General features: G+C 39.3%; 1 pseudogene; it reads left to right on the forward strand.

Moving 5' to 3' along the window:
* Positions 1–26,973, forward strand: part of LOC112125878 — a 56,916-nt pseudogene that overhangs the window by 18,603 nt on the left and 11,340 nt on the right.

The raw sequence follows: 26,973 nt of genomic DNA on the forward strand, positions 1-26,973 counted from the left end.
ACTACCCATTGTGATCTCTTTTTTATCTTTGATCTTTAACAATACCCCAGGCTTAGCACTCTCCTTAACTGTGTTATAACTTTTGCTACTCTGTTGAGCAACGCTGGAAGAAATCCTGTGACTATTAGTGATTTTCTCTAGTATAAGTTGGTCCCTTCTTCACAGAGTTTTGATCTCTTTCTCACCAAGTAAACCTCTTCTTTCTTTATCCAGTCTCACCCTTCTAAACTTTGCCAACTCTTTAGAACCCTTAGTACTCTGCTTAAACCATCTGTAGTTTGACATAGCACAGAGACTTATTTACATCTGTATGTGAGATATGGACTTTATACAGGCGGCAGAGAGACCCATTCATTGTCTAGTTTGCTGCAACTGTTTAACTATCTAGGCTGCAAGCAGAGTTCAAACTCTTCATGATACTTGATCCCATTTGCATTGGAGGTTCATACAAAACAGGGGGTTATCTGTGCTATCTCTCCAATCTCTTTTTATATTCAGACACTCGCCAAATCTTGGAGCGTCTCTTTCGGTAATGTCTAAACTCCACCGGTTCCTTTCAATCCTCATTATTAAAAGCTGGATTCATGATTTTGTTCTCTTAACTACTGGACCACTGCAATCTCTCTTTTTCTAGAATGCCTCCCTCTTTGCCTTTCCCTCAGCAAACCATTCTATTAAATCTTTCTATTTAATAGTAATAACTATACCTCTACCCCGATATAACACGACCCGATATAACATGAATTCTGATGTAATGCAGTAAAGCAGTGCTCCGGGGGGGCGGGGCTGCACACTCCGGTGGATCAAAGCAAGTTCGATATAACGCGGTTTCACCTATAACGCAGTAAGATTTTTTGGCTCCCGAGGATAGTGTTATATCGAGGTAGAGGTGTATGTTCTTTCAACATGGCACAGATAAAAGACGTTAGTCTTCTTTTCCAACTTCTCATGTCATATTGCCTCCTTTCTCAAGTACCTTCATTAGCTGAAATCTTTGCCTTCATCATCAAGAATCTGTATTATTCCCTTACTTCCATCTAACAACTCTTTTTTACCCTATGTTCTGCCCAGACCTCTGGCCTTGTTGCACCCTTAACTTCTTTCTTTCACTTATACTTGCATGCTAATTTCATTCTTCCACCATGCCTTTAAACAACCTAACATCCTGTGTGAGAAGGGTCAGACATATGTTTCTAAAATACTTTCTCCTCCAAAAGAATGAAAATCAAACTCTTTTTCCTCTATGATCAATTACCAAGGTAAAAACAATGACTATTTCCCTTTTTTTCCCCAATAACCTTTCATATTTGCATAATAATTGGAATACATTTAAGCACGTTTGACAGCCTTTTCATATTTTACTTGTACTGTGAGATCTAACTTTAATTAAGGTGTCTCTTTAAAAATAAGTTACTTGCTATTTGAATAACAAGTTGTAAGTGAATCCAATATGTCTTGATATGACTTAAGCTGTCCTACATTATTTTCATTTCATTATAGTTCATTTATTCCTTTTTTGGTTTAAATATTGTCACAGCTGGTTGGGTTTCTTACAAGAAACTTAAACAGGTCAAAATGATTTCAAAATCAAGTTCCTGGTATGCTTTGGTAATTTGATTTGTCTTTAGTAGAGTTACAAATAGAGCTGTGCAAATTTTTCACAAGACAATTGTGAAACTCGCAAAATAAAACCATTCTACTTCAGAAACATCTTGTACAAATTAACCACTTTTATGTGAAAATGGGATAGTATAATTTTAAAGCCACAGACAATGACATTTGAGGTGAATTTGTCCAGTTTTGATCAAAATGGAATTTTTACTGAACACATTGTAAATGTTCCTTTTTTCATGATTTTGGTGGAACACAGCCTTACATACACATACAAACACAAAAAAATCAGTAAAAAAATTCAGGCGTGAAATTGCAGAAAATGAATTCCCAATGTGTTCAGAATTATATAGCTGTATAGAGCAGGCTGGTGCCGGAGGGAGTCGGGGGGAAAACAAAGTATTCTCCTTTGTTACAAATGGTGATTTCAAGTGAATAAATAACACACTTCTTACATGTGCAAATACATAAGAATGCTACTAGGTGCTCAGTTAAAGATGAGCTTGTATTTTAAAATAGACCACAGTGCTTAATTTATCTTGTTGTTTTCCTACTTATTTAGCAGTAAAACATTCTTTTAGGGTAACATTCACGTATGGTACAGAGGGCTAATGCAGAAAATTCTGCACCACTTAAATCTACATAAGGGCTGAGATGTGGCTTCTCTGTCAAAGCACGCATTCAGAAATGCCTGCGCATAATCTGACAAAGAAGACCACAAGAGAGAGAGGCTATGGCAGGCTCACAGGGCCACAATTACACACATTCATTGGCTCTAGAACACCATTCACAATGTTGGCTTGAAAGGGCCCCCTATACTCATGTTCTTTTCTATAACTACTGAATAAAGTGATTGGTATTTTAGACCGAGGAATCCAGATGTATGTTACAGTACATATTTTAACCGAATGTTGTAGCAAAATGAAAAAGTGACATTTGTTTATTTAATACATCTTATCAAAATTATTTTATGCATGCACTTGACCAATTTCAGGATATGACCCAATCCCAAAACACACAGAAATGTTCCAGTGTTCAATTCAGATAGTGCTCTGAGTACTCTGTGCAACACTTGAATAGATGTTTTTATTCTGTACCTATCACTGTGAGATCTGAGCACCATTCTCTTTTGACTTGGGAGTGTATGCACGCATGCATGTGTGTGTGTGTGTCTGTGTGTGTAAAAGAGAGAGAGAGAGAGACTCCCTGTTCCTAATTTAAGAAAAGTGAGTGTATGAGTGCCAAAGTAGGATGTCTGCCATCTTTAGATTTTTGTCGCTATAGACAGAAGGCATTGAATTATCAGTAGTTTTTACTTATTTGCCAATTTGCAGATGTTTCTGAGACAGACAGATGCAGTTGTGATGAGAAACTATCCCAATGTGTTTATTTTGCAGTTGTTTGTGTTTCTGCAAAACATTAATATATGTCAGTGTTATAGATTTAAAAATATACAAAAGACCACAAACAAAAGACAGCAATAAACAGCACTGTGTTTAGACAGAAGGGAGGTCTGAAGTACTATAGGGAGCAGCTTTACAACTGGTCTTACTGAATACCTTCATAAATTATTTGAAAGAAGGAGTAAAGATCACATTAATGGTATTCAGAAATGATATTAAATTGGAAGGAACACCACTGAGATTATTGCAATGCATAAGCATGGATGGTACCTGTAATATTGCATTCAATTCTGGGCATCATGTTACTAGAATGCAAAGAAGGAAGGAGTTCAGTTAAGAGCAAAAATAATTAGGGAGTCACAGGGAAAGGTTAAACCACCTAAATATATATTTCTTGGCTAAGAGACTACTAAGGGACAACTTTTCAAAAGTGCTCGGTACCCAAAACTGAGGCCAGACTTCCACATTAAATACCTAAATGATGTCAGATTTTCCCCAAGTCCCCCAGAAAATGGCTGCTGGTGAAAGCCTTCTACACTTTTTAAACAGATGTAATCAAAAACGCTACACACCATGTTCCCCTGTGCCTGTGGAGGCATGACAAATCCCATGGTTATAATTGGAGTTGGGCAGCAATTTGGGGGTGAATATCATCCTTCTCCTTCTCATCATCATCATCGGCAAACCCTAGATTTGAGGATGATCTCTACCACAGATATATATATGGGTCCTGAGATGACTCAGGAGTCTGATCCTGGAACCACAGATCTGCCCACAGTAGGTACAGAAATTTTCTGGTGGGTCAGCTTCCTGCTGGGAGAAAGTTCTTTCTTTTTCTTTCCTTCTCTCTCTCTTTTCAGCTTAGAGGGCAAGGCACTTCTCCTCAAAGCGGGCCACTGCCTGATGGAGGATGTGGTGCCACTGAGGTTGGTTGGTAGCTTGCTCCTCCCAGCTTGTGATGTCCATGTCAGTTTTCTTGAGATAAGCGTTCAGTGTGTCTTTGTAGCGTTTCCTCAGACCACCACGGGATCTCTGACTATGGGTGAGCTGAGAGCAGAGGACTTCTTTTGGGAGGTGAGAGTCTGGCATCCACACACAATGTCCAGCCCAGAGGAGTTGGTGCATGAGGAATAGGTTATTTTCTAAAAAATGCAATTTTGGTAGAACTGAAACTATTTGTGAATTTGACATGAATTTATTGAATAGTTGCATCTAGAAAAAAAATCATGCTAGATTCACAGGACAGTCAGACAAGAGATAGTTTGAATCCCCCAGGGTCTCCCATATCCCAGGTGAGTGCACTGGGTTACAACCTCCTCTGACCATTTTGTGAATACAGCCCTTTATAAACCACTGAGAATAAAAAGCTTCAGGTTGAACATCATGGTTTGTTTGATCCAAAATGGACATTTTTCAATTCACCAATATTTTTTAGAATTTTCTGTTTCAGTTAGACCCAAATCACATTTTTTAAAAAATTAGGAACTGCCAACATACTGAAAAATCAGTTGTTCACTCAGTTCTATTCATAATGGCTCCCTCTTCAAGACTTCAGAACACAGGGTGTTCCTCTTCCATCAGCACATATCTCTGTGATTCCTTTTTGGTGTCACAGAGACAAAAATATGGGTATTGGCATAAACCAGTGTGTCTGTGTTTCTAAAAACCTATATCTTGGAAGAGTATGTGTCATTTATCTGTAATAATCCTGCTTATTGTTGTGAAAAAAAACATGTTAATTTGTCATGTGGAGGCAATCACAATTCTATTTTAACCAATTTCTGTATTCTAGCCATTTACTGAAATATTTTCTTAATCTGACAACATAAATTATGATTCTCCCAAATTCTTCGGCATCTTCATCCAAAACCGGAGTCCTTCAGCAATACCCATTCTTTCTTACAATTTGATTTTCTTTCCATCTCCTAGCATCAATTGGCATTCTTAAAACATTTTAAAAAAAGCATTAAATCTTATTGTCCAGAACAGACGCAACATTTCTGCATTCTTTTTTTACTAAATGAAATGCTTTTTGTGTTGCAACACATAGTACATAGCTTCAAGGAGTGCTTATGTGGCTCTTTGATTGTAGACATACTGTACTATATATCCTATCATTATACTAATGACAATGAAATATATTGTTGTTGTTGTTGTTGCTTTTAATGCCTCTGCCTTAGAGAAAATGAAATAAACTTTCCAAATCCAGGAAGTTTTGTTAGCACCTGTGTCACGTACATGTTTAAATGAAAGGGAAGATTTTTGGAAAGATGAGTTAAATGTAATGGTTTCTAAATGCATTCAGATGGCTTACAAGACCCAGTATTGCTGCTCTCATTCAGGCAAAACTCACTGATGCCTGAGGGGGGATGCAAGATTTGATAGTTTAATTGTTCTAAATCTACTTAATTAATCATTTCATTTATAACAATGATATTTTATATCTAATTTCAATCTTGGTTTAATGGGATATTGGCCGTTAAGGTCAGAGGAGGTAGTTTGTAAGGCCAGTTCCCCATTCTGTGTGTCCAGTGAAGTGAATGAAGCTGTCATTAGAAGAGAGAAAGTTTGGTTCTGGGGACCAGTTAACGTTTGCAGCGGGGAATGCATAGGAAAAACCAGAGCGCTGTTCCTCAAAGAGCCTGGGATGGCAAGCCTTGTAGAATGGGTGGCGCAAGGCTCCCCTCTTTCTCAGCCAACACCGTTAGTTGGAGGCATTAGGTTCACCTGAGAAGACTTACGGGATTGATAAAATGGCTGGGCAGGTGACTCAAAATGAGGCTACAAGCTCAGTTAGAGAAAGCTGCTAAGATAATGATGTCAACCAGCACACAGCACATTGCACAGGCGCTGACTTTCCAAAGTGCCAGGGGATGCTTGACCCCCGGCTCTCTCCCAGGCCCCGCTCCCACTCCACCCCTTCCTCCAAAGACCCACCCTTGCCCTGCCTCTTCCCGCCCCGCCTCTTCCTGCCCAGTTCCACCCCGTCCCCCAAGCGCGCCACATCCTCGCTCCTCCTCCCTCCCTCCCAGACTCCTGCAAACAGCTATTTGCAGCGAGTGGGAGGCACGGGGAGGGAAGAGGAAGTGCTGATAGGGGGGCTGCCGGTGGGTGCTCAGTACCCACCATTTTTTCCTCATGGGTGCTCCAGCTGCAGCCTATGGCACTTTTCAGGAGAAAAATGAGTCCTTAACCTTGAGTAGTGAGCAAAAAGTGGCCTTTTTGGGGGAACTAAACAACATTGAATAAATTTGACTCCTCCAGAGGGGGAATATTGTTTTAAAAACTGTTAGCTGTCACCAAGTTATTCTGGAGAACTCAGAGAAAATGGAGGCAGGGTGTGTGTAAGGCCATCTCAGGACATGAGGTGGCACACTGGCACAGCACCTGTCTACACATACCCCTTCACAATATTAGGCCACAATCTACTCTGGTCATTGGAGCAGAGGGGAAGGACCTGGTCAATAGGTCATCCACAAAGAAGCAAGAACCACTGATAGGAGGAGCTGGAAGCAAGTAGAGAGTGAGGGGATTTTGTGGAGATATGCAGAAAGGGACTTGTAATCTAGTAAAGGGTTACTTCCACAATAGACTTCCACTGCTGTGGGGAATAAAATATTTTTCCACATAGTTTTGTTAATATAAAAGCTAGAACAAATGATGCAACTTAAACTTGATTAGCTAAACATTTGTACAGAACTTTGCAGATGTAAAGCTATATTTACATAAGTATGATGATTGTTTTTATAACCTTTGTATACAGAGGGACCAATTCTAATCTCATGTACATGGTCTATTGAAAATTTTGCTAAAATTGTAGGCTGTCATTTTAAATTTCAGGGTTTTTTTCTGGTCCTACTGGCAGGCTAAGTTGTTCTGTAGAGAAGCATGCAGAAGCCAGCCTATAATAAGAAGAGGTATGTTGTGCCTCTCTGTTTTAGTGAGCAGCCTGCTTTGTCTCTGTCTGTTTTTCATTCTTGTGTGTGATCATTCTGAATTCTAATAAATATAGTGTTACATTGCAACCTTTCAGCAAGAGTATTTGAGTTTTTATCTAAATTCTCTAAAAGTAAATTTTGTGTTCATATCATACACTCAGTGTAAATATGGAATAAGTTGGTTGGCCTCAATGAAGATCAGAATCACACCAAAGGACCCTTCCCCAAATCACTTACAGTTGAAAGAAATAAATAGAAGGAGAATAAGAAAAGATACTGGAGACCTGACGGGACAGAGATATGAAGGAAAGGAGGAAGGAATCCTCAGGATGTGGTTGTTTGGAGGTACATTTATATCCAACACATTAACTGTTGTTTGAAGGGCTTTAGTAACAGGCGGGGTTAACAGAAGAATCTGTGCGAGTTCAAGACTATATGGTCCACAGATCTGGGAGAATATCCCAGGAGTAGCAAGTAGCACTGAATGATTGAAGTACTGTCAGACAAAGGAGTAAGTAAATTTTGAAATATAGAAGCAGCATCTTGAATTTTTTATGACATCCGCTCTAATACCATGAGATTAACATGATGAATGGTGTTATAATAGGTGCATAATTCCTTTACTACTTATCTATAATGTGTAGAGGAAAAAAGCTGCATCATTATAGGGGACTTCAGTTTGAGTGACACATGCTGGAGGTCTCATGCTGCCAGGATTAAAATATCTTTGGAATTTCTAAATATTATTGATGAAAATTTACTAACTCAAAAAGTGTTTCAGCCAACATGGGGGCAGTCTATATTAGATCTCGCCTTGACAGACAAAGAGGAACTGATCACAGAACTAAAAATTAATTGTAGCATATGTACATGTGATCATTACTTGATTACATTTATAATATGCAAACAGAATAAAGTCCAGAAAATTAGGTACAAGCTGTCTGAAGTTGGTCACCCAAAAAATGGAGGATCCCAGATTAGTGAATTCTGAGTATTTGCACTTAGGCTATATTTACACTCTTCTGCTGTGCAGATGATTAGTGTATGAATTCTAGAGCGCACCAGATATTTGCATTCTAAGTACCCCAGGTGGATGCAGCTGAGGTGAATTAAAGATGCCCAGTTTGTGTTAACTTAGTTCTCTTTCAATCAGGACTACATTAAAGTCAACAAGCTACCTTTTAACTCACACCAGCAGCATCCACAGTGGACAGTGGAGCAGAACTCAAGGGTGTGCTCTGAGATTCGTGCCCCTGTAGTGCACTGTGGTACAATGTAGTCAAATCCTGGGCTAACCGGTAGAGAGAATAAAATATTATGCATTAGATGAAGTATGAAAGCAAGAAAATGGAGTAATGGAGGGTGGAGTTATCCACATTTATAAATCTCCTTTCCTTGTAGTATTTTTCATGTTTCAGAAAACAACCCATTTTTATGATACATACATAGATTCCAAGGCAAGAAGCAACCATTGTGAGCATCTAGTCTGACTTTCTGCATAACGCAGGCCATAGAATTTCCCCTAACTAATTCCTAGAGTAAATCTTATAGAAAAACATGCAGTCTTAATTTTAAAATTGCTTGTGGTGGAGAAACCACCACAAGCCTTGGTAAGTTGCTCCAAAGGTTAATTACTCTCATAGTTAAAAAAAAATACTCCTCATTTCCAGTCTGAATTTGTCTATCTTCAGCTTCCAGCCATTAGATCACGTTATACCTTTTTTTGCTCTGTTGAATATTAAATATATGCCCCATGTAGGTACTTACAGACTATGATCAAGCCACTCCTTAACCTTCTCTTTGTTAAGTTGAATATACTGAGTTCCTTCAATCTCTCTCTCTAAGGCAGGGATCGACAACCTTTGGCATACGGCCCATCAGGGAAATCCGCTGACGGGCCGGGACAGTTTGTTTAAATAAATAAAGATATCCTATCTCCTAGAACTGTAAGGGATCTTGAAAGGTCATCAAGTCTAGCCCCCTGCCTTCACTAGCAGGACCAAGTACTGATTTTTGCCTTAGATCCCTAAATGGCCCCCTCAAGGATTGAACTCACAACCCTGGGTTTAGCAGGCCAATGCTCAAACCACTGAGCTATCCCTCCCCCTCTGAAGTGTCTGCAGATTTGGCTGATTGCAGCTTCCACTGGCCGCGGTTCGGCAGATTAACAAACCATCCCGGCCTGCCAGCAGATTTTCCTGATGGGCCGAGTGCCAAAGGTTGCCGATTTCTGCTCTAAGGCATGGTTTGTAATCCTTTAATAATTCTTGTGGCTCTTCTGTGAGCCCTCTCCAAATTATCAACATCCTTCTAGAATTGTGGGCACCTGTGATAAATATAGAGGTAAAATAACCTGTCTACATCTGTCTACATCTACTTCATATTCCCTGGTTTATGCATCCAAGGACCACATTTGGCAAGAGCATCTCATTTGGAGCTCACGTTCAGCTGATTATCTGCCATAATCCCCAAATCTTTTTCAGAGTCACTGCTTCCCAGGATAGAGTTCCTGATCTTGTGAGTACATTCTTTGTTCCTAGATGTATACATTTACATTTAGCCATATTAAACCACTTATTGTTTGCTTGCGCCCAGCTTACTGAATGATCCAGATCACTCTGTATTAGTGACCTGTTCTCTTCATTATTGACTACTTTCCCAATTTTTGCATCATCTGCAATCTTTATCTGTGATAATTTTATATTTTCTTCCACGTCCTTAATAAAAATGTAAAATAACATAGGGCCAAGAACTGATCCCTGTGGGACCCCACTAGAAAGACTCAGTCAATGATGATTCCCCATCTACAGTTACATTTTGAGACTTATCAGTTACCCATTTTTTAATCGATAGAATATGTATCATATTAATTTTATATAATTCTGTTTTTTTTAATCAAGATGTCATCATGCAGTACCAAGTCAAAAGCCTTACAGGAGTCTACATATATTAAATTAATGCTCTTACCTTTATCACTCAAACTTGTAATCCCATAAAAAATCAAGTTAATTTGACAAGCTCTGTTTTCCATAAACATTAATTATAGTACCCTCCTTCAATTATTAATTGAGTCCTGTGTCAGGTGCTCCTTTATCTTGCCTGGGATCAATGTCAGACTGAGGTGACCCTGTTTACCCATTTTAAACAGTGGCACAACATTAGCTTTCTTCTAGTCTTCTGGAGCTTTCCCAGTGTTCCAAGGCTTATAGAAAATCAACATTAAAGGCGCAGTGAGCTTATCAGCCAGCTCTTGGATGCAAGATATCCAGACCGGTTGATTTTTTTTTAATCTAACCTTGGTGGCTGCTGTTTAACATTCTTCTGAGATACTAATATAATGGAAAGATTATCATTATATGATATGACTACATATCTGTTTGTCCCCCAAATACAGAACAGAAAAATTCACTTCTGCCTCATCTGCATTATTGTTGATAATTCTACCATTTCTATCTAGTAATGGATCAATGCCATTATTTGTAGGATTCTTTTTACTCCTAATATACTTTAAAAAATCCCTGTTCTTATTGTCCTTAACTTTGCTGGCTATAGATGTCTCCTTGTGTCACTTTGCTTTCCCTATCAGTTTTGTACAATTCCTAACTTCTGTTTGATATTCATTATTATTAACTTTCCCTTTTCAACTTTATATATATATATATATAAAACTGTCTTTACTTCCCCTCAAAACAAAGTCTATTTTTTAAGCAATGAAGCCTTCTTCCTTGAAAGTGTGACTTCTGGTTTTGGATCATCTTGTAAAGTTTTCTTAAATAATCCCTAATTATAATACACATTTTTTTTTATTTGGCTCATAATTGTTGTCACCTTTGTGGTATTGACCCTGTTAAATAAATAAAAAATAACTAGTCGGGACTTTATTCTGTTTGCACATTATAAATGTAATCAAGTAATGATCACATGTACATAAGCTAAAATTAATTTTTAGTTCTGTGATCAATTCCTCTTTGTCTGTCAAGATGAGATCCACAGATCCAGTTGAACTCAATATCCCAAGTAGAATTCATGTTATGGAGCACTTCTGAGAAATTTGAAATAATTCTTTTTGAAAGCCTCCAGGAATCCCAGTTTGAATATAGCAGAAATGCCAGGAAGAATATATTCTATCTGTCACTCTCTCATGAGAAAAGTGTTAGCTGAAGTGATTGGTCACTGAAAATAAAAAGATGAAGGTAATGTTTTACCTGTCTCAAATTATCACATATTTAACAGAGGCAGAGTTTTGACTCACCACACTAACCAGCTTTGAGTCCTGTTTCTTTTCTAGCACCTTCCTACGTTAATTTCAGTTATAATGTGCTTCAGGCTAAGTGTCAAAAATGTCTAATGGACATATGTTTCTTGTCAACATGCTTCTTTGGATCTCAATCAAGAGTTTAAAGTAGCCTGTAATGCAGGCTGTCCCTTTAAGAAAGTCAGGGACCAGCCTACCTCTGACAGGCGCCTATAAGGAAGAAGAAGCCAACTTAATAGACCTAGAAGCAATTAAATCTCTAGGTAATTGATTGTCAGCTAATTAGTTAGATGTAGGATTACCAGGGCTCAGCTGGGGTGATTTCACTTCCTCAACCTCGTGTTCCCCCGACATCAAGCGGCTGGCCCTTCTACCACTTGTTGAGGATGAGGAACCCTGGTGGGCCAGCCTGTATTCGACCTTGGTCCCATGGCCTACTGGGGATATCACTGGTGACTCTTCCATGGAGCCCTGAGCGTGGGTGTTCATTTGGTTCAGTTTACCCCCACCCCCGACATCTGCCCATTTTGCATCATGAGGGAGGTCCTGGCGCACATCTATCTGGAGTGTGAAGGGTTGCGACTCCTTTTCCTGCTCCTCCAGAATCTTCTCCTAAGGTTCTGGCTTCACTTTTCCCTGAACCTCCTGATCTACGCATACCCTGTCCTGGCGTGGCCATCTATAACATCAGGAGGAGGATGCTGGAAAAGGAGGTGCTCTGCGACTGTGGGGCCTATTTCCGTTCCTCCTTTTGATCATACATCCAGGCATGGGTCGTGTTCGCTGGTCCCTAGACACCTTTGAGGAGCCGTGGTTGTGGTACGGGATTCTCTGCTCGGTGTCTGCCTGCAGTTCCCTGCTTATAGCCTATGACCTCACTCCTGTCCCTGTTTTATTATTAGTTGTCCCCCGAAATCTTTTGGACCCCGGGTTTAGTCACTCCTTCCCTTAGGCTGGGAGAGGAGCTTGCCCGCCCACCTCCTGGAACTCAATAGCTAGGATGCTTTCTATAGACAGGATGCTCCTGAGGAGAGGAGCTCCCGTGAGATCTGAGCAGGAGAACTCACCACAGCTGAAACATGTGCTCTGAGGGACAGGGACCTCATAAAGAGAGGCAGGAAGCCCAGCCTGCCAGGAACCACATCCTGCCCCAGAGAAGAGCTGCTACTGACAGATCTCTGCAGACCCCTGGGTCCAGAGAAGAATTCTTCCTAGGTAGTGACAAGAGACCTGATTCCAGTGAAGGGACCCGAGCCAAGAGAAATGCACTGAAAGGGCATGGTGGAGCCACGTGGGAGTAGAAGAAACTAAGACTGACTCTGTCTCTCAGCTAAGATGATTAAATGAAGGCTTACTTGTATTTTTATATGGTCTTTGGTTAATAAACTAGTCCTTATGTAAAGCTTTGGTGAACTTATTGATGCCATTAGTTTATGGAAACTGAGGCAGGGAGCACCTACAGTCCCACATTTGGCTGGAAGGGAGGTGCTTTAAGGCATAGCCATTACAAATATAGAGTCTCAAAATTTTAGCATTTGAACAAATACACCTTTGTTTATTTCAAAGACTCAGGCTTTTCCTTCTAGTCTCTGATCCCAAGTATTAATGTTTCTTTATATTCACAACCAACTGCATGCCTTCTCTGTCTCTAACTCTTTAGAGAATCTTAGCATTCATTAGCCCTGGGATCTTGAATGTACAACAACTTTGTCACTAAGTGACCGGAATCCATTGTAGCACACATATATTGAAAGGCACATACTTATCATTATCTCTATTCCACTCTCTCAAAACATCATTGTTAGGTTCCTTAAATTCAAATTACACTTTTACCCATTGTCTCCTATCATCCCATCTCAGGATACAAATAACTCCCACTCCGTCTGAAGAATCAGGACCCAGGACTGAGGTCTGAAAGCAAAGCTCAATGAAGCTGCAACAGTAACCTGTTCTCACAGTGCTTGGCTGAAGGCTAATTAAACACTAAATTCACTCATAAACTGTGTTTAAAAAATAAACAAAAATGGGATAGGGAGGGGATTACATTGAACAGTCACATCTATCAGTATTCACTTATTTCAGAAGTATCTAGATTTTGCTATTTCTCTTTGCCTCAAAATAAATAAACAAAAATACATTTTTCAACTACCCCGTAGAAAAAACCTTTGTACTGCTTTCTTTCAAGATTTGGATGCATTTTTAATGCACAACTATTGAAATGTGAGTTAATGAGTAAATGGGTAAGATTAATGCTATGCAAAAAAGGAACCAACAAGCATATATTTAACATTAATATTATTACTTTATGAAACTATGTATAATAAAGCTCCCACCTCCTCCTCTTTCTCATGGAAAAAAAATCTACAGCTTCCAGTATGTCGTTTATATATCACAGGACAGATTACTTCATTTTCTGCCAAAAACTGACATCTCTTCCTTCCATCTGCCAAGGATTAGGGAATTACTTCTAAACCAAAATAAAATCTCCTCCTATACATTTTAAAATTCAAGTACTTTAAACATCTGTAGTTTTTGCCTAAATAGAGCTAATATTCTTAATTATTCCAAATTCAGACAAATTTTTCAAAGGATACAGCCAGGGGTACAAGTGGAAATGCTAAATCCCATCATAAAATAGAGATATATACTCTACCTCTAATTCTTGTGACGGATCATACGATTACAAGAGTCACTGGTGCCTGAAGATCGCTGATTAATAAGTAGCCCCCGTGATTAAGGAAATTGCTGTTATAAGTCTGGAATTTTTTTTAAATAAAAAGAACACATTTAAAAGCCAAAAAGACCCTTTCTGCACAGGAGTTATGTAGGGTTTGGGAATTTCCATGAGTTCTCACTCATATAGTTTTCATTTAATCACTGCCTTGCAGACCAAATTTTATCCCCACTACCATCAGATATTTGGGGAATTAATCCAAAGATCTCCCCGGATCTTCAGAGATCAAGCAGGCCCAGATTTTAAAGGTATTTAGGCACCTAAAGAGAAGATAGGCACTTAATGTGATTTTTTTAAAGCAAATTAGGCATCTAACTCCCTTTGAAATCAACCTAACCTGCTAAGGAACTTTTTAAAAATCCCATTAAAGCATCTATCTGCATCTTTAGGCACCTAAATTCCTTTGAAAATCTGGCCCTCGCTGATTTTTGCATTTGTCGGACATTTTTAGTAGTCTAATAAAAGGAAGGTAAAAAACAGCATAGTTCTTCTAGCAAAGTTGTGCAATATATACAAGAGGAAAAAATACCTTCCTGAAATTTGTAAGCCATCAGGTGATATTATGATACGAGGTCAGACTACCCATGTAACATTGTTTTGCCTGCATAGCTGAAAATTATGAACGATCATAAATTTATCCAGTCCTTTTTAAAATCCAGCATTAGTACAGGGTTTTCCTCAGTGACCTCCTTCAGCAGTGAATTCCACAGGTCAACTGTGTATGGTATCATCATCATCATCAATTTTAAAATCAAACCAGTTAATGCATTATATCAAATATATTTCTAACATTCTTTTAAATGAACTGAGTTTCATATTTATGGAAGCTACATACTTAGCTTTAACCCTCTTTATCACCCTCCTCTGGACTTTCTAATCTCAACTAGGTCTTTCTTGCTGCAAGGCAATCAAAACTTCACAATTACTCTAAGTAAGAATTTACATGTCTACTCTGAAGGCCCTATTATATATTTTTTTTAGTTTATGATGTTTGGTTGTCATTATATCAATTGTTTATATTGATGTGGACAAGTTGTGACACACAAAGTAACATGGTAAATAATGGCTGCAATTTTATTAATATAAAGATAACCTCGCAAAAAACAAATATCCTGGCAGTAACTGGTCGATGACATTTATATGGCCTTCCCTAAGGCCTTATATTAATGGGTGTAGTCTTGTCTTCTGCCCTGTTCAAAGGATTTAGCCATGCCATAATCTTCTGTTCATCTTCTCCACGTCTGAGAATTGAGGGCCCACCAAAGGGGCCATTAACTGTCAATGAAATTGAGGTTCTACCCCCACCATATCATAAGCAAGATGTAGCCTTAACTTCTTCCATTCCTGTCCTCTGGTTTGGGGCAACTGTATTGTCCCCTGTCATCTAAATCCCCATATTCAACTACTAGCTCTGTAATGCTCCAATTGCTTTGGAGAAGGCCAAAACAACAACAACCAATCAACCAACCAACTAAACAAACAAATGACCCAGGTCAATCTACAGTGAAGGAAGTTCTTTCCCAACTTCATACTAGTGAAATTACTTCAGAGATTACAGGACACCCAGCCATATAACAAAGCAGCTACACCTATTTCACTAACACTCCAACCATGGGTGAAAGTAACTTAAAGGACTTACCGGTACGCTGGAGTCCTGAGCAGGGGGGCAGGGCCCCAACCGGAAGGGGCGGGTCTCAACCGGAAGAGGCAGGCCTTTAAACTCCCGGTCCCTTTAAATTGAGATTTAAAGGGCCTGGGGCTCTGACTGCGGTAGCAGCAGCTGGGAGCCCCGGGCCCTTTAAATCACCACCAGAGCCCCATGGTAGCGGTAGCTACAGAGGCGGCTGGGAGCCCCGGGAGTCAGGCGGCAATTTAAAGGGCCCGGGGCTCCAGACACTGCCGGGAGCCCCAGGCCCTTTAAATCGCCAGCATGGGGAAGCTGCCCCCTGCTGGTACAGTCGGCGGTGTACCGGCTCTTGCCGGTATGCCATACCAGACCGTACCGGCTTACTTTCATATTTGACTCCAACTGACTAAAATAGGCATTAGATCAGATTTGCAAGTTTGTGGAAAGGCTGAAGAGGGAACAGCCTCTGTTTCTGAGGCTGAGGGAGACAGGGAACATTACACACAAGTCAAAATTTCAAATCAGGATGAGGATAAATCAACAGGAACAGTCCTAGGTCCTGATTTCCATTTACACTGAAGTCTCTTTCAATTCTTCTAACACTGCAAAGGGGCCATAAACAGAGCATAAGTTACATCTACACCCTTTTTAAGGCTCCTGTATAGCATTAAGTGGCCTTAGTATAAACGAGAATCAAACCCTTTATCTTTGCAATCTTTCTCTATATGGGAGTCTTTCCATGCTGCTAATCATTTTCATCACCTGTCTCTGGATAATTAATGAATGAAAAATAGAAGGAAAAGGGCCCTGGTTTTCATGCTTAGAATATATTTTGCAGTGCCTTTTTGATAATAATTTATTGAAGCATTTATTAAAATATGCAGATGTTCTTATCTGTCTCATCCTCAACCTTGAGAGGTCACTTTCTTTTGGGTTCTCAAGAGATTTCAGGAAAAGTCTTAACACTGTAACAGAATAACTGAGTTGGCTGGACCAGCTGGTGTTCTGTGGTGTACATAGAGGCTATGTGACTATTACGAGCTAGGAGTGTGATTCCCAGCTCACATAGACATACTTGTGCTAGCTCTCATCTAAGCTACATGCTAAAAATAGTAGTGGAGCCACAGTACCATGGGCAGCATCAGCAATGGCACTATGGTAGCTGCCCCACGTACATATGTTCCTGAACACCATGGGTAAATACTTGGCGCTGCTAGTATGTTCCACTGCTGCTGTTGCCCATGCTAAAGTGGCTACACTACTATTTTTAGCATGCTAGCTGAAATACGAGCTATCAAAGAGTATGTCTTCATAGACTGGGAATAACATACCTAGCTTGTAGTGTAAACTTAGCCTCAGGCAGGTTCCAGAAGTTGTGGAGGGCTCTTCCTATATGGAAAGGAACCCTAGGCCAGGAAGTAATTCTGATAAGAGTTCTGGGATGTTGTCTGTATGTGTGATAGGGAATCTATAAGTTACAGCAAGAACAGCTGTGAAGCTCCACCTTCAAGTTATAAACATACATGAATTTTTATTTCAATGCATGCTGTCATTATTTCAGGAACTGTGGCATCCTGTGCTAGCTCACAAATAAGTAGTCCATAAGGTCACAAAAGCACACTATTTTTTTTCTACAGAATGTATTATCGTTTTAAACAAGACCTCAGCTAAGCTCCCACCATCTGGTTAGACATTAACAAAGTTGTTTAACTAGTCACAACACATACAATCTCTGAATGTGTGTGAGCAGTCTGTACATTGATGGGTCTTTGTCTACACTGCATCTGAAGCTATCAGCACCCAGAATATTGTACAGCACTTGAGTGCCAACCACATAATTTTAAATGACTTATAACACAAATATGCATATGTACATATATACAGAGATATTTTCTTTTTACATTGAAGAAACATTTATCTTTTCCTTCATAGCAAATCTGGCAATTTTTTAGGCCAATACAGTTTTCCAAGTGGGAATATATGTGGTGGTAATATGGCCTTATAATGAAAGCTAGTTGCAACTGCAGCTATGTAAGGACTTGCTTCTCTACAATGAATAAGGAAATGACAAAATCCTTAGTGCTATAATATTTATGAATTTTCCACTTTAATGGAGCAATTTCTATACATTAACTGGTATTCCTAGAAACATATCACATTCATATTGTTATGGCTGATGTCACCAGTTTGCGCAGTTACACATTCTTTTCCAAGCTCTTTTCCTTAGCATGCAAGAAAGTTTTAATTCATGGGAAGACATGCTATGGTGGTGTTAGTAAGATTTTTGTTGTAGGAGTAGCTTGGGAAGAGGGGAAGCTATCCTTGTAGCAGGTGAGCTTTCTCTCTGACCTGGGCTCTAATTAAAGTCCATTCTTGAGCTAGTTGCTCACTGGAAAGCAAGCACTGGTGTTGAGTTGAGAATTGTGGAAGAAGAGACTGTCTGCAATATGTCCGACCATCTCATTTTAGGACTGATTGATAGATATATAGCGAGATAGAGATAGAGATAGAGATAGATGATATATGTATATATATATATATATACTGAAATGAGATGGTCAGACATATTGCAGACAGTCTCTTCTTCCACAATTCTCAGCTCAACACTAGCGCCTGCTTTCCAGTGTGCAACTAGTTCAAGAATGGACTTTAATTAGAGCCAAAGGCAGGTGACTCTTACACCAAAAATATTGCATAATCCCAAGCTCACACCACTGTATATATAAAGTACTTAGATATACTCAGACCTCATGTAACTGACCTGTAAGGCACCATTATCTGCTACTGCTGAGCAACACTGGTGTCAGAAGAAGAGGCAGCAATATGTATTATTTCGGGATGTGTGTATTACAATAAGAGACAAAGCACAGTACTGTATAATTGATCCCTGGAAGTGAGAATTAACATATTGTATCAAAGATGGTCTGAAGTTTCATGCTCTTAAAATCAGAAGGAAGTTTGGTTCAGAACTATTAATTGTAACTTAATTCAGAGAGTATGTATTGCTCTAGAGACTATTGCTACTATAGTAATTCTAATGACAAGTATTGGCACCCTCAGACCTTTCGGAGATCATTTTCTCATGTGTGTTTTTTTCTTGAACAAATTAACCCATTTTGGCAATGTGTCTGTGAAACAGGTATTATTTCTAAAATGCTGAAATGTATTTTTACAATTACTTCTCTTTGTATCATTATGGATGATTAAGGCTTTCACGGAGGTTATGGAAGTCACAGATTCCATGACTTTCTGGGACATCTGTGACTTCTGCAGTTGCCAGTGTGGCTGACCCCAGGGCCTCCCGAGCAGCCGGGGTGACCCCAGGGCCAGCCACACTGGCCGCTGCTCCAGTGGCCATTGGAGCCAGCTGCCTGATTCAATAACAATTAAATTCAAGTCAATTTAATTCAATTCAGCCACCTCCCTCCCCCGCCAGAGCAACAGGGGTGAGGCCCCAGGCCACACACCCCTCACCCACCAGAGCAGCAGCAGTGGCTAAGATTTATTCAGGGGTATTTATAATACAAGTCATGGACAGGTCACAGGGTGTGAATTTTTGTTTATTGACCGTGACCTGTCCATGACATTTTCTAAAAATACCTGTGACTAAATCATAGCCTTATGGATTATTTATCACTTACTCAGGTCCTAATCCTGAGGTTATGTCTTACCCCAGTCAAGTCAAATTCATTTTGGGGTCTAAATCTGAAATCCAAATTATGGCTGTGGCTGTGGAAGTTGCAAGAAAGCAAATAGGGACTGAGCCAAATCCCATTGAACCAATAGAAATGCTCCCATTGGAGTCTTTGTTCAATGGCCTTTGGCTTAGGTCGGCCCATAGGGCTGTGTTGGGCAGAAGTTGAGAATATACATGTGGAAACAAAATTCTCAGATTTACTGGTATGTTAGGACAAAATTTCAATAACTCTACAATTATCCAGTTTGTTCATAAAAAATATAAAAAAGCACAGTTGCTATTTTATTATTGGTTCATTCTTATTCCAGACAAAATAATGAGATGCGGAATCCAATAATATCAGTGTGTAGTCCCCAAGTAAATGGGATTATATGCAGGATCCACACTAATGGATACCAATACAGGATGAGGGCCTAAACTGATCATTCGTTTCAACACTTTCTCCTTTGCCACATCATTCTTTGTCAATGCCTCAGACTTATTGTCCACACAGAGTAGTGTGGGTATGGTGATGCAGAGCTGAGTGTCATATCAGCCAGGACTACTGGGAAATAAATATAACATAGATACAGTGTACAATAGCTGTTTTATTTTGTTTTTTACTGTTTTATAATTTGCATTTAAGTGAATAATGTGTTGGTGAGTAACAGGAACCTGACTTTGATTCATGCAGTAAGAAAGTTTATGATTTAGGCTGACTCTTCATTCTTAACCCAATCTCTATCGGACTGAGATTTCTTCCAGATATGTTTACAAGTGCCATACAAGAACCTTATTTTTCAGGTTTCTTGTTAACTGCCATGTAGTATTGTTAAATACATTATTCCTTTTTTTAAAAAAATGCTGCTTTGCCTAGGCTTATATTATATTTATTTTTCTAATCTCTATTTTTTGTTGGTTTATTATATTTCAATTACATAATACTTCCACCCCCTCTCCCCCTCCCCCCCCCCACACACCAAATTTGGTGGATGGGTACGTAAAGGGGGAAAGAGGGCACCTATATATTATTGTATTGTAGATCTTACAAGCCCTAGGCAAGGACCATGATCCCATTATGTGGGAGCTGTACAAACAATTCCTATTATTCCTCTTCATTATTCCTTACCTTGTAGCTGTTGTTGAATTATTACCTCTTTTTTTTATCTGATGCTATTTTTATTTTAAATATCTATTCAATAATCTTAATTCCACCTGCTCTAGATTTGTCAATACCCATCTAATGTCATGTAATGTGTCTTATCTCACTGCTGCTATAATAATGATTCTTCTGGGAAGATACACTAAAATACTATTTCTTTTTATAATTTATACTAACCGATGGGGTGGACTAAGACTAATGTGTCTGAGAATTAAAAGGAAAGCATGGATTGCATTTAGACAACTATATGAATGTCAAATTGTGTGGGAGTAGATATTGGTAGGCGTATTTGGATATTTGACTGAGCTCAGACAGTAGTCATTTGCCAACAGTGAAAGCTACATAAAGCAAAAAATAATATCTTCATCATTATAATACAAGTTTTATACAACATTGAGAAACAACTTAATTCTGACAATTATACAGTACACTGTGCATGGTACAATATGTTCTTGTTCAGGGTTTTTTGTCCTGCCTTTTTCTTTCTTTTTCTTTTCAGAATAGCTAAATAAATTGCAATGTGGGCTTGATTCTGCACCATTCACCTCAATGGGAGTTTTTCCATTAACTTAGCTGGGAAGAGGATCAAGCCCTTTCAAAAGAACAACTCAGGAGAAGTCATCTCAATTACAAGTCATAGATGCTTGCTGACTCTCTGCCTTTGTGTCTTTTTTGGGATCACCCCATTCTTTATCCAGGCAGTCTGGAGAGTAGCCAACATGCCACAAGGCTGTTTTTATCTTTGTTAGAATACAGTCTAAAATATATATTTATTTGGGCATAAGCTTTTGTGGGTAAAAAACCCATTTCTTCAGATGCATATGCCCAAATAAATCTGTTAGTCTTTAAGGTGCCACCGGATTCCTTGTTGTTTTTGTGGATACAGACTAACACGGCTACCCCCTAATACTTAAAAATATATTGGCTACCTAGTGTAATGACTGTCATCTCGGTCACCATTGGGCAAGGGACATGGGACCACCAGAATTAAAGCATTAACCAGCATGGCTGGAGCCAAAGTATTAAATCCACTAGCTGAAAGCCAGAACACACTCACACCCTCCTTGGAGCAGCACAGAGGGGGACACAAAACACACTGAACAGTGGGATAGAAGTTTTATTTATTAATAGTAAAAGAAACACTTATCTTTGTAAAATGAACCAAAATTAAAGCAAGGGGTCTGCTGCTCCTACACAAACAAACAAACAAAATAAAAAATTAGTGTCTTTAACTTAAACCACCATTGCATTTATAACATTGTCCCCTCCAAGCACTTCCCTAGCTAATATAATTAATTAAACTACTTGACTTTCACAGTTTAGGCCCTTACTCAGAGGCTTCCTCCTCTGGTGGGGCCATGACTCAGCACTTTCTCCCTACTGTCAGCACAATTAGTCATGCATGAAGGAAGAATGTTCTGTATACTCTCAAAAGGTGGTATCGAATCCACAGTAGTACATGCCGCCTTGGAATCCCTTTGAGTAATTCTTGCCGATTCAGACTGGAGACACTAAGTTCTCTGTGCCCCTCCACACCCACTGCTGTGCTTCTAATAGTGAATAGGGCAGAATTTAGCCCTTAGCATATCTGTGTCTTGTCCTACCGTTCTACCATTTCTCTCACCTTCTCTTTGTGGGACTCAATCCTTGGTACAAAATTTGAGACTAAAGCTATGACGTCAGATAATGTACAACAATGACAATAATTATTGATGTATAATAAGCAAAATCAGATGTTCCTTGAAATTTGACACATACCTAGAGCTAAGACAATACAGTTATACTGTATTTTGCAAACGCTCATTTGTACTAATATGTACTAATTTATAATTTACCATAGATTTTTGACTGGATGTTCTAGAGAGAAGGGCACTGGACCAAGAGTCAGGAGACTGGATTCAGTTCCAAACTTAAGCATGGGCATCTTGTGTGATCTTTGGTTTAAGGTCTACTTAATTTATCCTGTCCCTCAGATCTCTTTCTGAAGTGGGGATACTTTACAGGTGTGTTGTGAAGTTGAAATTCCATAAATTATCATAAGGGACTTAGATGTTACAGTGATGTGATTCAGACTGATAAATAGACAGGCAAGCAAAATTAGTTGTTACTATCATATTTTTGAAAAGAGGGCTACACCAGTTCAAAGTACTTAAACCTATATTGCTGGGTTGTTTATATCTTCTGTGCTGGTTTATAGTTATTTCTGCTAGAGAAAGTTGATTCTTGTGTTAAAAACTATAGCTGCCAAAAAGACACTGACCTTTCATATAATAACAATAGACCTGAAGACCTCTATCTTGAACCTCAGATGATACAATGATAAGTAATTACATTTGGATGAAATCCCCTATCAAGAGGCAGAGCAGATGAAGCCTCTGCCATGCCCTGGGCACGATTAAGCAAGCAGGTTCAGTGCAGGTGAGTAATTGCCATTCTACACAGAGAATGTGTAAACTGTGTGGATAAGAAATTCTTAGATCATCCAACATGATGCAGGTCAGAAGAGCAATCTTTAGCACTGGTTTCCACAGTTGGTTCTGCATTATTGACAACAGACAAGTGTTCCAGTTTCAGCTGCTCCTGTACCCTTTCATTCCCTGCACAGTGATTACATAACCTGTCACAGCGGCCCTGCATCTGACATAGTACATACCACAGATCAGATGCAGAGGAGGCACGGCATGTTTTCAATTTGGCTGTCAGAATGGCATAAGGGAAAAGGATCCGTGCTCAGACAGCAAGCAATTTTCATGTTATTTGTGCTTTCTTCAAATTATTCCATGTGGCTATGAAAGTGTTGCCAATGGGACCAGTTATGCCTACTCAGCCAAATAAGCCAGTTTAAAAGAGGAGCTTGATGGTAACCCTTTTTTAAAGGATGACGCTTTTTTAGCATTTTTTTTTATTATACTTTGACTTTAATGTGCTGGTAGTTACAGTTGCCTTCAGCAAGTGCAGCCAAACAGATCTCATTGGAACTAGCATAAATACTGTTCTATGAATTGGTTGTCTGTGGTACAAGTCAGTCAATATGCTTTCTTCTGACTAAGCAACTCACATTCACTATGTGTTCGGCTTTAACTAGCTTCGGGCAAGTGAACCAGAGCCTACTCTTAAATTTAGATTCATTAGCAGCATAAAATATACTACTGTTGTGCCACTGAGCTTTAAATTGAAGGAATGGATGGGGGACAGGGGGATTTTTTATGTACCTAATGTCCCAAATCCTGCCCTCCCTTTGGAGGTGCCTTGCATGTATTAGAACTGATAGTTCTTCTGAACAGGGCACTCAGAAATTTGGGAAGGGGTGGGTATAGACTCGCACAGTGGCTCTTTGAAGATAGGACATGGACAGACACACAAAGCTGCTGGATCCACCACTATACAAGTCAACTGGTTATTAACTCCCTAGACAACTGCTGAAGCTACTGCAGTACTGAGGCAGAAACAGTGCTTGTGGAGTGGCTCTGGTCACACTCAATGGTTTGGCATGAAGGAGCATTCCTCTCCCACCGTAGAATTTCCAAATGCCCAGTCAGCAATTTGAAATAGTTTTTGCATCATTAGAACTACATCAAAACAATGAAACCATGTTTTGTTTTGTTTTTATTCCAAACTCAGGATAGCACAATGGATTAGTTTCTTGAATTTGTTTCTTTGTGATGTTCCTGTGTATTTTAAACTGGGGGAGGGATAGCTCAGTGGTTTGAGCATTGGCCTGATTAAACCCACAGTTATGAGTTCAATCCTCAAGGGGGCCACTTAAGGATCTGGGGCAAAATCAGTACTTGATCCTGCTAGTGAAGGCGGGGGGCTGGACTCAATGACCTTTCAGGGTCCCTTCTAATTCTATGAGATAGATATATCTCCATTTTTTTAAAATCTATTACACTATTTTAATAGAGGATATTCATGTCTTCCTCTTCTTTTCCTTATCTTTTCTAAGTTGATTAGCAGACATTATTATAAAATCAAATAATAACATCATGGGCCTACCTTATAAAAATCCTATTACAGGATCCTAAGGATGTACAATGTTTCACTAGAGGTGTTAACATAAACTGCACCATCTCAGGAGTAGCCCTGTTGGGCAGGGGAGGAACTGTAATCCAGTGACACAACTCTGAGTTACAATTCCTCCCTTGCCAACTTCCTAGGAGTCGGAGGAGGGTAATAAATACTACTAACACATACCACCAGTAAATTACAATCACACTGTTCACTATCCATCAACCTGTTCCAGGGAGGGAGTAAATTAGCAAGTAGTCTCTCTTCCTCTTATATGTCTGCAATAAAGGTCTGGTTAATCCGTGTAAGGTTACATAAGAGGTTTTTACTCCTATTAATGTTAACAGTGAGTGGAAAAATATTGTCCTTGTTAGTGTTCTTCTTTAGCACACTCTTGTCCAAGAATAATATCATAGAGGCATATCAATATTTAGGATTATGCTAATTTTCTCTATAGTATTTTTCAGACTACTTAATATTTAACATTCCTAGAAATTTTGTCAGTAATTTTCTGTACCCTATATATATGGGATATTTTCCCTCTACAGTTTTAGATTTGTAAAAACTTGATATTTTAACTGTCTTGGTAAAAAGACCTACATTCTTCCTATATATCAACAGAGTTGAGGATGTAAGGAGCAGCTGCAGCACATTTTTTTTTTTAACCTAGGAGAAGATTTTCAAAAGTGACCAGGGATCCTGAGCACCTCAATGTTTAGATACCAAATTTGAGACACCTTAAAAGAATCTGATATTCAGAAAGTGATAAGCACCCAGCCTCTGGTAATCAGAATCCTTCAAGGTTGTCTCAGTTGGCCACCAAAACATTGAGGCAATCAGAATTACTAATCACTTTTGAAAATCTGAGTCTCAAAGGGGTTGACAGTAGAAGCTCTCAATATAACTTGCCTGGTCCCTCCTTTCTTAAACTCTGATCCTGGGGTGACAGAAATAGTTACACAGAGCCCCACTGAGGCCAATAGGATTCTGCATGGGCAAAGCAGTCCTTCTGCAAGCTACCAAATATAGGATTGGGAAGTTAACAATGCACACACTAGATTTTGATTCATTTTCAACCGAAGAAAAAAGATTTAGACCATCAAAAAATCTTAAGCTTTATAAAATTCTTATTAGTATTTTCTTGAGCTAAAATTCCAGCTGGATATAATCAGAGTGTGTATCATCAGTTAGATCTGCTTTGTTGTCAGGTCCTAACTGACCACTGAAAGGACTCCCTCAAAGGCTTCCCTCATCAGTACAGTCTATTTGTAGCAGAGTTATTGGATTTATAGATCTAGTTAAGGCTGGTGGACTTCTATAGTTCGAGAAGTTGAAATAGACTGTTTTTTTTTGGTTCTGCTGCCTGATTAAAGAAAACTGAATTCAAACTCCTTTTATTTAGAAAGAGAAGGACAGAGAGCAATTTCAAACATGTGCTCTCCAATATAATAGAAATTAATCCCAATAAGCACTAGAGAGAAAAGAAATTATTGATTATTCAATAAAAACATTGAAATACATATTATTTGAATATAGGCATTTTAATAAGAAAATTGAATTTCCAGATTTGTAATCTAAGCAATAAATATTAGAATGTAACTGGATTGTTACTTATGAGAGAATTAGTATTTTTGGACATGCATTATTTACACTTTTAGCAGAATCTTGAAGATTTATTTTCATAGATTTATTTTTGCTATGGATATTTAATTTTAAAGGGTAATTATTTTTGAGCACTCATATGCAAGATATATACATCACAATAAGAAACACTGCAGACCTCACAATCCAAGGCTCCAGTCCTGCAAAGACTTAAGCATGTGCATTGCTTTATCCATATTAGTAGCCACAGTCACTCTTTTGGAACTACTGATATAAGCAAAGTTACACCTGTGTTTAAATGTGTGCAGAATCAGAGCTTTAAAAAGCATGACACAAGAGGAGAAGATCATTTGAAAAAAAAAAAAGAAAGACAGGGACAGATTGGCAGTAGCATCTTATGTCTACTCAAAAAAGGTGTACAGGGGGGATTTGAAAGATCTGTGCAATGTTCCTGACTCCATTGCTGACCTGCTGTTTGACCTTGAGCAAATCACTTCTCCTGTTTCTTCTTTTATTCTTTGTCTATACAGCTGTGCATAGTGTAAGCCAGGGATCGGCAACATTTGGCATGCAGCCCACCAGGGTAAGCCCCCTGGTGGGCGGGGCCAGTTTGTTTACCTGCTGCATCTGCAGGTTCGGCCAATCGCGGCTCCCACTGGCCACGGTTCACCGTCCAAAGCCAATGGGGCTGCGGGAAGTGGCATGGGCCAAAGGATGTGCTGGCCGCCGCTTCCTGCTGCCCCCATTTGCCTGGAGTGGTGAACTGCGGCCAATGGGAGCCGCGATCGGCTGAACCTGTGAATGTCGCAGGTAAACAAACTGGGTGCTTACCCTGGCAGGCCATGTGCCAAAGGTTGATGATCCCTGGTGTAAGCTTTTCAGGGCAGAGAACATCTGTTATGTGTTTATACAGTGCCATACACAGTGGGGTCTTAATCTGAATTGGACCCAGTAGGT

The sequence above is a fragment of the Terrapene carolina genome, unplaced genomic scaffold (assembly GCF_002925995.2).
Source record: "Terrapene carolina triunguis isolate 2854851 unplaced genomic scaffold, T_m_triunguis-2.0 Scaffold21, whole genome shotgun sequence".
NCBI lineage: Eukaryota > Metazoa > Chordata > Testudines > Emydidae > Terrapene > Terrapene triunguis.